Below are 11,596 nucleotides of genomic sequence, written 5' to 3' on the forward strand. Positions count from 1 at the left end.
TACTCTCTATATAAAAGCGACACTACCATTAACCAGCAAACTTTTTAAACAAAAAAACAGTTAAAATCGACACTTTTTTTGTTTCTTGAAATTGTTAAATCTTTTTTTCTCACTTCAAACATTTCCCTGGTGCAGAAATCGCAAAACCTGGCCAACCAAAGCACTCCCCATCAACTAACGCCCCGTTGCCTTCAACGTCGCTTGAAGGTTGCCATGTATTACACCCAGTACTTCCACCTACGGCAGCACTACCGGACCCACCACTTCCTCCGCCACTAAGGCCACTCAGGTTATAACCATTTCCAGGATAAGCCCAAACCCCATCAAACCCCGAACTGGCTCCGAATCCGTATCCACCAAGCGTCAAGTAACCTTCTCCCTCAGAATTCAAGAATGAAGTGAAGCCTCCATTCACGGGAAGATCAACAGTTTCGTTCAAGTTAACGTCAGCCAAACCCATTTCAGGTTTAATTCCAAGTCCAGGCATAACGGGGATAGGGTTAACAACCATTGGAGGAGACTCGGCTTCATGGGTCACGCTAGAGGAAGAAGAAACTGCAACAGAGGGAGAAGACCCAGAAGAACATCGAGAGCGCTTGGAAGCCTTGCGGGTACCACCACCGACAGGCACGTTACGGAGGGTTCCACCTTGAGTCCAGTAACGGCGGCATGCCTTGCAGAAGTAGCGAGGCTGAGAGAGGTTGTAGTTGTTGTAGTAGCAGAACTTGGTGTTGGTTGAGTCGCACCTCGGACACGGAAGTGGCTCGGTTAGTTTGTGGTGGATGCGACGCCATAGTTCCTGGAACTGAAACCTGACGCCTGTCGCCGGAATCAGCAGGCATTTCTTTTCTTGTTTCAAGGAGTATGAATGGGAAGCTGTGAGTCAAGGTTAATTCTTTGACAGAGAAAAGAGAGATTTTTGAGAGAATGAAGGAGAGGGAGAGAGGTTTTGGAAGTTATAAAAGAGAATATCTGAGGGTTTTGTTAATGTTGGATTGGATGTAAAGCGAAAGCAGAGGGTTTTGTTAATGTTTTTCGAAAGCTGTTGTGGACTTGTTGTGTAAGCATCAATAAAATTTCACTCTAAATTATTTTAAGAATTTTATTTTAAAAAATAATTTGATTTAATTTAATTTAATTTATAATTTTAAAAACTCAATTAGTGTAAAAAGAAATTAAAAATAAATTTTTTATAATTCAAAATTTTTAATAATTTAATAAAATAAACAAACGAGGTGCAACAGATTGATTAAACAGAAGAGCGATGAAGTATGTGACAAGTTCAAAAGGAGAGGGACGGTCAAGCTTAAAGAGGCCGTATAGGTGAAGAAAAAGACAAGGCATTAAATATGTAGAATGTAGTAAAATACTAAAAGTGGATGGATTATGTCGGGCAGCGTGGGAAACAATAATTGGGTTTTGCCTGTTGGCCGGGTACTCTCAACTCTGTCCCTGTTAGCCGGATTCCTCGGTTGCCGAGATCTCTGCTCCTTTGATTTCGCCTCTCTCTCTCCAATATCTTTATTTGTATATGTTGTGGGCCGGGGTTTTCTGTTTTTTCACCCTCTTGTATCCTTGTATTTACACGATCATTCTTTAATTAATTGTAAGTATTCCTTCTGTGTTTCTAATAGCCTATCCCATTTGTTATTGAACATTTGATTGGGGTTGAGGCTGGCTGGTTTTGGCAAGCCTGGGATTGTCGTTGCTTTGGGGACCTGACTTGACCTGGTCTTCATCTTGCCCTGACCCTCTTTCCAGACTCCAGTGGCGCATGACGAGTCAAGAGACTGGGTTTGCCTTTCGTGTACACCGGTCAAGAAGGGGTTTGACAGTTGGACACGGGGTAGATGGAATGGTTGTTTACTGTTAATGGCTATGCATGCGCGGGCCTCAAGTTTGTAGCGGCAGTGAGCCAAAGAAGGAATGGTGACTCTCAAAGATTCCCTCACCCCTTGTCTCTGTCAGTTTCTTGGCACGCATAATCTGAATTTCCTTTCCCAGACCTGTTTTTGACTGCACTCATTTTCGGTTTTCCAATTCATTGCATTGTCATTCCAGGCTAAGGCCAAGATTGTAGCTGGTTGTGCATTAATTTGTAAGCGAGAGAAGTTGCATGAAAACGAAATATTCAAGGATAGGAAAGTGCCCAACACTTCCATCTGACTCGCATTGCTTTCAATACGTTATGGGATGATGGTTCAAGGATCCTTCTATTTGGGTCCCTCTCCCCCAACGCTTATCCTCCTATTTGTATACCACAAACAATCCAAATCTGTTATGGGACAAGTTAACAAATGACAACGACAAGACTTCTGGTTAAGAAACATGCATTCAGGGGATATTTTCCAAGCCAAATTACTGCTACATTTCATCTCTAAATGCAAGTATATTCGACTCAGAGAACTAAACCTCGGTCTCAAATAGTTAAAACTAGTTCCTTGGTGGCCTATAGGCATACATTAGTTTTGGCAAGCGATTGATGGTTCATCAATGAATTATTTATTTTTATTAAGTTGAGGGTATCCCCTCTTAATTTCTTGGTTTTAGGATTGCCAACAGTGGATGCAGCTTCTGAGAGGTCAACCCAACTGTATCGACTTTCTCTTCTTCACCATCTTTCAGGCTCCACTCAAATTCCTGAACCAACCTACCAATCGCAGCACAAGCGAACAACATTGCCTGAAGAGAACCTGCACGCGCCCTCTTTCCAGCTCCGAAGGCCATTGTTCACCAATAAACCTCTCTGGATTCCACTCTTGAGGGTTTTCCCAATGATTCTTGTCCATGTTACAACCATAGACATTAATAGCAATCTGTTCAAGTTATATTGTCAGTTTAATATCCTTCCTTTGGAGGAGAAATAAAGATTATGAATTTCAGGTAACACAGAAACCAACCTCAGTTCCTGCTGGTATATGATACCCTCCTATTTGAGTATCTTACAGGAACTAATGGAGCCGGACTGTGCTTCCTAAGGGTTTCATGGAAAACAGCATCCAAGTTTCGGATTTGCGAAAAGTTTTCTTCCTTGATCTTGTTAGAACCACAAACCTTTTCTATTTCATGATAGAGACGATCCTGTTAAATTTGAAACAAGGAATTAATAATCTGGCAAAAACTGTATAAGAAACAAAGGGAATTCAGTAATTAAAACAACCTGTCGGGTTGGATCTTTAGCAAGCTGATACATTGCCCACTCTGTTGTGATCAAAGTAGAATCTGCTGTTTCAATGATTGTCTCCCTCAGCAACATAGCTAGCTGCTCCTTTGTAAATGTCTTTGCTTCGGATAACATGTAATCAAGATAGCAATTCACTTCCTGTTTTTTATCCAACCAATTCATTAGGAGAAAAATGAATATAAGAAGAAATACCTCAGACATTTGATTCTAAGAAAAAGACTACCTCTCCTGAATCGATTCGTTCCATCTGGTCCTTGATAAGGGCATTCATCACTGCCATCCTCCTGAAATGCTTTTGCTGGATATTCATTTCAAAACTTTTGCTGGATATGGGAAGAAATCTCGCCAGTCTACGTCAAGTGCACCCTCCATCATATCAAGGACTAGAACTCTATGTAGTTGTTTTCTCGAGAAAGTAGTACCAAGTTCCTCCACATAAATCGATTGCACGTCCATTCCCAACTCCTGCAGATTAATAACAAGGTCAAGGTGTTTATCACAACATGTAACAAAAAATCACCGTCTTTGATTTCCTTTTGTTCCCATTATCAAATCAAACTCGCTTGCTTCATTGCCAATCCGAAGTTCAGACTCGAATACTTCCCTGAAGTTGACAGGTTGGAGAGGACCATCTCTCAGCAAATAATGAAATTGACTTACTATCTTTTCAATCATAGTTTCTCTGTGGTGTCGGTGTCGTCTCTAAAAGGAACAGCAAGACCAAAAGGGTAAAACAAAAAAGAACAAATTTTCTCAAAAAGTTTGAAACAACCAAAGGAGAAGATCATAAAGTCCTGATAGCAAACCTGGGCACTTGAACCTAAGGTATTTGTCAGCAAACATCGTTTGGCCATTTTGTGAAAGTCGTTGTAGTCACTTGTTGCAACCATACATTTATCGAAAGTTAGAACCTTCAATGCGTTCGATAGCTTTCTAGTTGAAATGGATGAAAACCTTGTCACCATGGCCTCTACAGCAACCAAAATATAACAAATAAGATAGTATAATCAACCTGGACTGCTTCACTAGCAGCAAAGAATATAAATTCCATTGTATTAGTTGCCTGTGAAATGGTAGGAGTTAGATAGAGTAACCCAAGGATAGTGTGAAGTGTGAACTGATTTTAAGTAATTTGGAAATACTAAGCACACGTAACAAGGATACAGTCTTTGCTCTAATTCCAAGCTTATATTGGTTTAACTAGGCTTTTGGGTCATATTAACTACACAATAAATAGGCTCATCTTGATATATATAATTCTGATAATAAATATTGATTTGAACTGTTGTCATTGTGTAATAGAAATAGATATAATATAACACTTGGTACATTACTTTAACAAAATATTTGATGTAACACGTGTACTTTTAAAATGTCGAATGTAGTACTTTTCATTTGATAAAATGTCCAATATGGTACACATACTTTGATAAAATGTCCAACGTGGTGCCTATACTTTGTCAAAATGTCTAATATGGTACTTGAATTAGTATGTAGTGTATTCATTGCTATGGTACAATTGTTAACAATGTTTGTAAGTATCGTACAGGAACCATTATAACATGGATTAACACAATTAGTAAGTGCCAAATCAATCAATGAAAATTCACATATAGCATAATAATTAGGGATGACATACGGATACAATTTCGTTGATTTTTCACCGCACCTGCCCCAATTGGAGTAGGGATGGATATAAGTTTAGTGGGTAGTGTACGGGTGTAGATGTAAAAAGTCATACCCACCGTGAGTAGTGGGTAGGTGATGGGTTTGAGACCTTACCCGCCCCGCATCTGCCCACCCCTCATCCGCTCATCCACTAACTACTTACCATATAAATTTTGGATCATTATGAATTTAGGTATAATTTTAGAGACTATTCTATAAATCTTAAGATTTTATAGGAAATGACTTATAATTTAATCAAATATTAGGATATAACATTTTTAAAATTGAAGACCATCGCTCGCTTATATAACATGTGAGGATGCTGGCAAGCAGGTATGGACAGGTACAAGTGGGTACGAGATGGGTGGTGGATAACTAGTTGAGTAGTGTGTGTGGGGTGAATTTGAGGATATACCCGTATGGACATGTGTGGATTTAAAAATTTTACCCATCGTAAGTGATAAGTAGGTAGTGGGTACAAAAATATTAAATTGATATAAGAATAGAGAAGGAGTATCCGCACTTGCCGCACGTTGCCATCCCTAATAATAATAGTTCAAGTACCACAATGAATATTTTTTTTTGTCAAAGCAATGTATCAAATTAAATATTCTAAAAGTAAAAATATCATATTATATATTTTTATCAAAGTACAGATACCAAATGTGGCAATGTTAAACAAATATTGGAGTCAAATTGGGCATCTAAATCCTAGCCCAAATATACTAGAGATTTCGGTAGGCTTAAAGTTCATCTTTTTATCCATAGAGTAACGAATGGAGTTTAAACACGGATATAAAGTTTTAAAAAAAACATGCCCTTCAATAATTCACGGGCCCAAACTCAAGCCTGGGAAACCCAATAAATTTGGGACATTTCTGAAGGACAGCGTTAACCTCTTCGGCCGTCTCGGGAGAATTGATGACAACAACAGTAGAAGCCCCGGTTCTGATAGAATTAACAGGTCCGTATGTCTCTGCCCATTTTGTGAATGTCTTGTGAGGCTGCTTCTCTTTCAGCTGCTGCAAATTTCCTATAATCGGTAGCACTGGTACCTCTGCAACACCAAATTAAAGAAAATATATCATTCCATTTTGATTTAGTTCTGGCTATAACTCGGAAACTAGTAAAGATCTTCAGCAGATAATTAAAAAATATTTAATATTTAATTATAATATATTTTTTTAATTTTACATGTGTGATAAGTGTCAAACACAACTAAATTTAACAGCCATTGTGATCCAAACGCCTAAAAGTGTAACGTCCGGAACATTAGGAATATGTTTTTAACGAAAAAAATTTATACATCAAAAGTTAATTTGAAGTATGATTTAGACAGCTAAAAATGTAATAAGACTAATTAATAAGTTAAAGGCTTAAAAAATAATATAATTATTATCCCAACAAAAAGTTATAACAATAAAATAAGGGGTAAACTACGCCAATGGTCACTAATATTTAGGTAAGTGTTCGTTTTCAGCATCGATGTTTAAAAAGTCACAAATCAATCGCTAACGTTATCGTTTGTTACAAAATGATCACTCGACGTTAACAGTTGTTAACAATCATTACTACAGTAATGGAATGCTGACATGGTACATTAAACCTGCTAACTCGCCATGTTTGACCGATCGTTTGACTCTTTTTCTTCCTCCTCCTCCTATTAACCACCCACAACCATTTTAGAAAAAACAATGCAAAAAAAAAAAATACAGTAACAAAAATATAACATCAAAAGTAAAGACAAAACCATGGCAGCCACATGTTATCTTCTTCTTATTTTTTTCATGTTTCAACTGCTCCTAGTCTTGCCCTAAAACCAGAAGTAAAACCTTAATTTATCTTTAAAAACTAAGCATTCCAGTTATTATCATTTTTCACTTCTATGTTTTGATGCTCCTATACGTATATCATATAATGTGCAACTGCTGATGTATGAATCCTTAGAGTCTAATGCCATGCCCATGTGCAATTCTCTTCTTCTTCCGGAAACTCTTTGATGTTCCAACAATCTGCACTCATACATAATTAACCAAAAAGTTGGTTCATTTTCTCGGCTACCAAACAAAACCCGAGAAAATTATAAACAGGGGAATTATACCTTGCAACCGAGAGAACAGAACCGGAAGGAGTTCACAAGGCTATGATCACAGACCTCGCACGTTCAAGAAGATGATCTTGACACTGTCGATAATAATATATGTTTTAACTCCAAATATGTATAGATACTTTTGTATCTCTGATACTCTTATTACATCGTGGTGCGAGGATCGCCTTATTTGTCGAAACTTTCAAGTCAACTTCTTGTTTGGGTGCCGAGAAAATGAATTCCCAAAAATTTGAAGAGAGATTGTCGAACCTGAATACAACGATGATCCTTGTGATAAGCTAAGCAGAGAGAGCAGAGGGCACCATTCATGCAATTTAAGCAGAACATATTGCACTCACTCTTGTGAAAATCAACATGGTGCTTGCATTGAACAAATAATTATTCTCTTAACAAAGGTTTCAACCATGGCAGCCACATGTTGTCTTCTTCGTCAAGACCACCAGCTCCCTACCAAACGAAAATCAAAGCCATTAAACACCATTCCAACGAGGAAAAATGGATTTTTTTAGGAAAGTGAAATTACCATAATTCTTCTTCTCTTAGGCTTGATTTCACGGACAATGGTTTCACTGACAGTGGTTAATGGGAGGACGAGGAGGAAAAAGAAGAAGAAGAAGAAGAAGAAGAAGAAGAGTCAAACGATTATCAAACATGCAAAGTCAGCTGGTTTAATGTGCCACATCAGCATTCCGTTACTGTAATAATGATTTGTTAACGGTTGTTAACGACGAGTGATCATTTTGTAACAAACAATAATATTAGTGATCATTTTGTAACAAACTATATAAAATTAGTGACTAATTTGTGACTTTTCAAACATTAGTGATAAAAACGAACACATACCCAAACATTATTGACCATTGGTGTAGTTTACCCTAAATAAGTATAAAAATTGGCTGGTCCAACATTCAATTTTTTTTTTTTTTGAGAAATGGTCCAACATTCATTGTGATATAGTCGGAGGCGACAAATCTGGGTATTTGCTTTCTAGTTCGGCCAATGACAAGGAATTTTGAAGTCATCCATCAGCTTCACTTTCACACTTAGCCGGTTAACCCGATGAGGCCCCTATCATGATATAGATTTTGACAGCAGTACCAGATAAATACTGAAGAAGAGAATGGGTTTTCACTTTCTATTTAGTACTTAACTTCTTCCGCAAACCTAGCCAGTGTCTGGTTCAGAGAGCTTGTAGTTACTGACACAAGTCAAATCAATGGCGATCCACGACTTACAACAACGAACTCAAATTAAATTAAGTTCTTTCAATACACGAAAGCATAAGCCATATATAGCCAGCACTAAATATCGCTTTCTTGAAGTTATTGGGAATCGCTAAGCTGGGGTGTGGTAAGTTGACGAAACCAACCAGTGAAGCCTCTATTCTGGTTCTAGGACAGTAACACCAAGATCAGAATCCAAACCTGTTACACGTATGTAAGAAAAAGATAAGATTTCAAGTCTCAAGGTCGGAAATCGTTTTCAAGCTTTATTTTATTCAGTTTGAGCTGGTTTCAACAGCAGCTGAAATAAATATATCGTTAGGGTTGCGTAGGTTCTGACTTCATTCACCTCAGTAAATACAGTAGTTATGCTCTTTTCACCTTTACAGCCAAGGAAAAAGGCTTGCCTACCCTTCTGATCTCTTTTTATTACATTCACCATCATTTATCAATTATTGAACCTTTTTAAACGCTAGTTTTGACCAAGTTGTTGTTCTTTTCTCCAGGGTTTTTATTAATATTAAATACCGTCCCAATAGCAGCTTTTATAATGTTAAGTAACTTTAATACCCATATTTAAGTCTAATCAAAGATTTAATTTTTTTCTTTTGATAAGTTCTAACCGTGATCGTAATCTTATTTAGAGAGTTTAGGAACTATAACCTAAAAAGAACATGAGTAAACTAATGAGTAATAATAACTTAGGTTAAGATGTTAAATAAGTAATACTTATGTTGGTCTTTCTTGTTCCTTTATACGTGCAAGAGCATCAAATCTGATACAAGTTACGACAGAAGAAAATTCTGCAGAAAGCAACGGAGCAGGCAGCAACCAGGCGTGTATTCTTCTTCTTATACATATATATACTGGTGTAATTTCGTGGTGCACGTCAGCCTAAACGGCGTTGATTTCGGTGATTCCTTGCTTTCTCTTTTGTCTCATATATGTATTCACCCCGCAATTACTCAAAAAGGAGTGGGAGAAGGTGATACATGTATACATATGTTCAACTTTCAATGCAAACACATGCATGCCCGGTTAACCTAATCTCACGAATCACCATGAAGAAGCTAATATTCTTCCAGTTGGAATTAGACATTTTTTTAATCTTCAAGACAATGTAATTAGTATCAAAAGAATGAAACCAAAAAGAAATCCTCTTTTTTCATAATTTTGCAGATCATAATTTTGGTAATTAAAAATAGTAATTGATATGTATGTCCTTACTTTTTATTCTTAATTATGTCTGTCCTTCTTGTTTTACACACTGCATACAAGTTTGAAAGATTTGATGAATCCAATAAACAATACAAAAAAATGAAAGTAGGAATTAATTGTTCTTACAGGACAGACACATGGAATATGGAATATAACCCAAAGAATTTGACACCATTGCAGGTGAGAGGCATGTTGACCGGATATTCATGTTGATGTTATCCCTGTAAGTTAATAATAATTTAAAGCCCTAAGGACACACAGAGAAGGGATTTGATTAGGTATCGAATAAACTAAAGAGAAGAAAGCAACAAAAATGTCCGATTACCGGGGAATCTAGAGCGCATCAGGCGCTGACCGCGGGCTTCGAAAACTATTAACAAATCATGAAGGCGTTCAAACATATCTACTTGTTGTTCTTTTCTATCTAGTTGTAAATGTTTGATCAACCTGTTAAACATACGTGATTTAAGTTGAAATTCCAAGTTTTATAAGATAGTCCCCCAAAAGAAAGCTTATTAAAGATTATTGTGCTAGGAATTAAAACTCTATGTCATGCTACAATTCATTGCATTTAAGGTGCAAAATTGCCAATTCTATATACATTTTAGGGTAAACTACGCAAATGGTCACTTTTATTTTAGTTTTATAAACATACGGTCACTCGATTCAAAAAACATAATATATAGTTACTTTCGTTTCGTTTTAATTAAGATATGATTACTTTCGTTTCGTTTTAGCTGTCATGAGTTGGACGCCGTGACACGTTAATAAAAAAGTTTAATTTTCATTTGAACCCTTCAACTTTAGATAAATTACTAGTCATGAGTCTTTTTGTAAACTCAAAATGATTTAGGGATAAAATATCAATTTACCCCTTTTTTCTATATGTTTTCTTCCCCAAATCTATCTTCTACTCTGCTTCCCCCAACGATGCAATATCGTTGAGTTTGGTGGCCATTCAAGCCTTTTGCATAACTCGGTAAGTTTCCTTGCCATTCAAGCCTTCAACATTTTATTGCTCTGCAGGCGAAGGGAGAGGGCCTAAAGTCTAGGTATTGCCTGGAACCAATCCTCAGAAGACTATTGAAACTTCATTGCCAATTGTTGTTTATATAATAATCTGCTTTTCATTCTATATTGCAGCCAAAGGCTAAATTTAGAGGATGATGTCTACAATTTCGGATTATATTACTCGAGTCGCTTGTCGGGCGTATAGTGAGTGGAAAAGGAGAAACATTTCTTTTGAATGAAATGGTAAGCCGTTTTTATTCTCTGATGAATTCCATTCAACATGCAAAATATTATTACAGTGACTATCTGCTAGCAAATATGCAATCGGTTATGTTGAAGTTCATGTTTTCTTAAAGCTGCTAACATCATGTATGCACATCACAGGCATCTTTCGGCAGCCAGGACGGCCGAAAGAGAATTGTGGATCCAACAGAGTTGACCACTTGCTCACAGAAGTCGTTATGCATCGTGGTGTCAATTACCGGAAAATGCATATGTCCCGACCCATCGTCTCGGCCATCTTTCGCGGATGTCATTTGGAACTTGCAGTATGCCTCTCAAGTTCAGGCGGCAGCCGATGCTGATCTGAAATCCGATTCGACATCGTAGTCAGTGTAAATTGATATTTCTTGAATGGCCACCAAACTCAACGATATTGCTTCGCTGGGGAAGCTGAGGAAGCAGAGGAGAAGACATGTTTGGGAAAAAACATATGGAAATTAAAAAAAGGGATAAATTGATATTTTATCCTTGAACTATTTTGAGTTTACAAAAAGACCCATGATTAGTAATTTATCTAAAGTTTAAGGGTTCAAATAAAAATTAAACTTTTTTACTAACATGTCATGTCATCCAACTCACGGCATCTAACGTCCCGGTAACCACGTCTTAATTAAAACGAAACTAATGATCATAGGTTTATAAAATTGAAACAAAAGTAGTTATTTGTGTAGCTTACCCTACATTTTATGGTTCAAGGAATAAAAAAATAAAAATATAATTAATAAAGCTTAATGTATTAGTGAGATATGTCACACTTAAAGAAAAAGAAAGATTAATTTTTTTAAAAAAAAAATTATTAAGATGAAAAACTAGAAACCATTGACAATAACCTTAAACCAAATAATAAAAAAATAGTGTGGAGGCGTGATTAAATAAGAGAGCAAAGACCAACAACTAATG

General features: G+C 36.8%; 2 pseudogenes; both read right to left on the reverse strand.

Annotated features, from left to right (window-relative positions):
• Positions 1–73: 73 nt before the first annotated feature.
• On the reverse strand, positions 74–1,017 carry LOC120212846 (annotated as a pseudogene).
• Positions 1,018–2,350: 1,333 nt separating this feature from the next.
• Positions 2,351–6,473, reverse strand: LOC120212946 (annotated as a pseudogene).
• Between the last annotated feature and the right edge of the window lie 5,123 nt (positions 6,474–11,596).

This window comes from Hibiscus syriacus, unplaced genomic scaffold (genome assembly GCF_006381635.1).
Source record: "Hibiscus syriacus cultivar Baekdansim isolate YM2019G1 unplaced genomic scaffold, ASM638163v2 tig00110017_pilon, whole genome shotgun sequence".
Taxonomy (NCBI): Eukaryota; Viridiplantae; Streptophyta; class Magnoliopsida; order Malvales; family Malvaceae; genus Hibiscus; species Hibiscus syriacus.